At 48.7% G+C, this 3,444-nt stretch overlaps 1 protein-coding gene across 1 annotated transcript in view; it reads left to right on the forward strand.

Moving 5' to 3' along the window:
- Nucleotides 1-3,444, forward strand: part of LOC116359770 (potassium voltage-gated channel subfamily H member 4) — a 47,299-nt gene that overhangs the window by 43,071 nt on the left and 784 nt on the right. Inside the window, exons 9-10 of the mRNA XM_031813321.1 lie at nucleotides 661-761; nucleotides 3,233-3,285. The gene's annotated coding sequence lies outside the window, so the exon portion shown is untranslated. The remainder of the gene's footprint in view (nucleotides 1-660; nucleotides 762-3,232; nucleotides 3,286-3,444) is intronic.

The following is a 3,444-nucleotide window of genomic DNA, read 5'->3' on the forward strand; positions in this document are numbered from 1 at the left end:
ACGGACTGTTGATCAGTCAATCTGTGCATCCAGTGCAACTTTTATTATAACTACTGAAATTGACTTTGGTTCTAGTACCACAGGCTACTGAATGGGCTTTGAAGACATACTATAGGATCAAAGAAAGGAAATATAGGACTTTTTCTGACATTATCTAACAAGGATGCCCAGGCGATTATACCACAACCTTATTCTAGGCTGTTCCAGATCGTCTCTACCAGTCAGAGTGGGGGAGTGTTTCAGATTGATGCCAGGTCACAGCGGGACAATGGCCACTTTGTATACTACCTCATCACCTGGCTGTAGTGCTACGAGCCTATTTCACACCTAAGCACAGCTGATGTTGTGCAGATCCATTCATTTATGTTGAGTTCAGTTCTTTGTTTATATCAGGATCAACAGTTTATTGGTGTTCTTCTGCCATCTGGTGGCCACAATACAAACTGATATACATGTCTGTTTCTCTCTCACCCTCTCTCTCTCTCACTCTCCTTCACCCCATCTCTCTCTCTTTCTCTCTTTCACCCCATCTCTCTCTCTCACCCTCTCTCTTTCTCTCTCTCTCCTTCACCCCATCTCTCTCTCTCTCTCTCTCGCTCTCTCACTCTTTCACCCTATCTCGCTCTGTCTCGGTCTCTCTCTCTCTGTCTGTATCTTTAGGTTTGTGGATGGCATTGAAACAGACAGTGGTAGTAGTTTGGGCCAGAATTTTGACTTCAGCCCCAGTGTGACCCAGAACATCCCACCCAGCTCTAGTCCAGGTAGGCTGCATTCATAACCTCCTAAACACAATACTGTACAGCATTGCTATGCATAGTGATATCATTTGATCTAGATGAACACACGCAACTGTTCTGGGATATTTCAATGTGCTGCTAAGTGTGTTTTATATATCATTTATATTTATTTTCTTTAGAACTGAATTACTCTCTCTCCTGTATGTGCTCTCTCTCAAATCAAATTAAATCAAATGCATCAGCTGATATCTCAAAGTGCTGTACAGAAACACAGCCTAAAACCCCAAACAGCAAGCAATGCAGGTATAGAAGCACGGTGGCTAGGAGAAACTCCCTAGAAAGGCCAGAACCTAGGAAGAAACCTAGAGAGGAACCAGGCTATGTGGGGTGGCCAGTCCTCTTCTGGCTGTGCTGGGTGGAGATTATAACAGAACATGGCCAAGATGTTCAAATGTTCATAAATGACCAGCATGGTCGTATAATAATAAGGCAGAACAGTTGAAACTGGAGCAGCAGCACGGTCAGATGGACTGGGGACAGCAAGGAGTCATAATGTCAGGTAGTCCTGGGGCATGGTCCTAGGGCTCAGGTCAGTTGAAACTGGAGCAGCAGCACGGCCAGGTGGACTGGGGACAGCAAGGAGTCATCATGTCAGGTAGTCCTGGGGCATGGTCCTAGGGCTCAGGTCCTCCGAGAGAGAGAAAGAAGGAGAGAATTAGAGAACGCACACTTAGATTCACACAGGACACCGAATAGGACAGGAGAAGTACTCCAGATATAACAAACTGACCCTAGCCCCTCGACACATAAACTACTGCAGCATAAATACTGGAGGCTGAGACAGGAGGGGTCAGGAGACACTGTGGACCCATCCGAGGACACCCCCGGACAGGGCCAAACAGGAAGGATATAACCCCATCCACTTTGCCAAAGCACAGCCCCCACACCACTAGAGGGATATCTTCAATCACCAACTTACCATCCTGAGACAAGGCTGAGTATAGCCCACAAAGATCTCCGCCATGGCACAACCCAAGGGGGGGCGCCAACCCAGATAGGATGACCACATCAGTGAATCAATCCACTCAGGTGACGCACCCCTTCCAGGGACGGCATGAGAGAGCCCCAGTATAAGCCAGTGACTCAGCCCCAGTAATAGGGTTAGAGGCAGAGAATCCCAGTGGGAAGAGGGGAACCGGCCAGGCAGAGACAGCAAGGGCGGTTCGTTGCTCCAGAGCCTTTCCGTTCACCTTCCCACTCCTGGGCCAGACTACACTCAATCATAGTGTATGATTGAGTGTAGTTTCCTGTATGAGCTCTCTCTCCTCTAAAACTATTACAGGGGCTGAGTCACTGGCTCTCCTGTATGAGCTCTCTCTCCTGTATGAGCTCTCTCTCTCCTGTATGAGCTCTCTCTCCTGTATGAGCTCTCTCTCTCTCCTGTATGAGCTCTCTCTCCTGTATGAGCTCTCTCTCCTGTATGAGCTCTCTCTCCTGTATGAGCTCTCTCTCTCTCTCCTGTATGAGCTCTCTCTCTCTCTCCTGTATGAGCTCTCTCTCTCTCCTGTATGAGCTCTCTCTCTCTCTCCTGTATGAGCTCTCTCTCCTGTATGAGCTCTCTCTCTCTCTCCTGTATGAGCTCTCTCTCTCTCTCCTGTATGAGCTCTCTCTCTCCTGTATGAGCTCTCTCTCCTGTATGAGCTCTCTCTCCTGTATGAGCTCTCTCTCTCCTGTATGAGCTCTCTCTCTCCTGTATGAGCTCTCTCTCTCCTGTATGAGCTCTCTCTCTCTCTCTCCTGTATGAGCTCTCTCTCCTGTATGAGCTCTCTCTCCTGTATGAGCTCTCTCTTTCCTGTATGAGCTCTCTCTCTCCTGTATGAGCTCTCTCTCCTGTATGAGCTCTCTCTCTCCTGTATGAGCTCACTCTCTCCTGTATGAGCTCTCTCTCCTGTATGAGCTCTCTCTCTCCTGTATGAGCTCTCTCTTTCCTGTATGAGCTCTCTCTCCTGTATGAGCTCTCTCTCTCTCCTGTATGAGCTCTCTCTCCTGTATGAGCTCTATCTCCTGTATGAGCTCTCTCTCCCCCACCGCCGATGACATGGACGTCGATTAAGGCAGCCACCCCACATCTCTCTGATTCAGAGGGGTTAAATGTGGAAGACACATTTCAGTTGAATGCATTCAGTTGTGCAACTAACTAGGTTTCCCCCTTTCCTGTCTCTCTCTCTCTCTGTCTCTGTCTCTCTCTGTCTCTGTCTCTCTGTCTCTCTGTCTCTCTCTCTGTCTCTCTCTCTCTCTCTCTCTCTCTCTCTCTCTCTGTCTCTCTGTCTCTCTGTCTCTCTCTCTCTCTCTCTCTCTCTCTCTCTCTGTCTCTCTGTCTCTCTGTCTCTCTCTGTCTCTCTCTGTCTCTCTCTGTCTCTCTCTGTCTCTCTCTCTCTGTCTCTCTCTGTCTCTGTCTCTCTCTCTCTCTCTGTCTCTCTCTCTCTGTTCTACAGGAATGCAGGAGGATGCAGAGACCGTCCAGACTATTACTAAACTGACAGAAGAGGTGAGTGACATACGGCAGCACCACTGAGGAATAACTGCCATTCCTAGACTGGATTTTAATGGCAATTCTTAACTTTGCCCTATTCGTTCCTCCCTCCCTCTCCTCTTCTCCCTGCCCTATGCCCTACTCTCTCCCTGCCCATGTCCTGCCCCCTCCCAG

This window comes from Oncorhynchus kisutch, unplaced genomic scaffold (genome assembly GCF_002021735.2).
Source record: "Oncorhynchus kisutch isolate 150728-3 unplaced genomic scaffold, Okis_V2 Okis05a-Okis16b_hom, whole genome shotgun sequence".
NCBI lineage: Eukaryota > Metazoa > Chordata > Actinopteri > Salmoniformes > Salmonidae > Oncorhynchus > Oncorhynchus kisutch.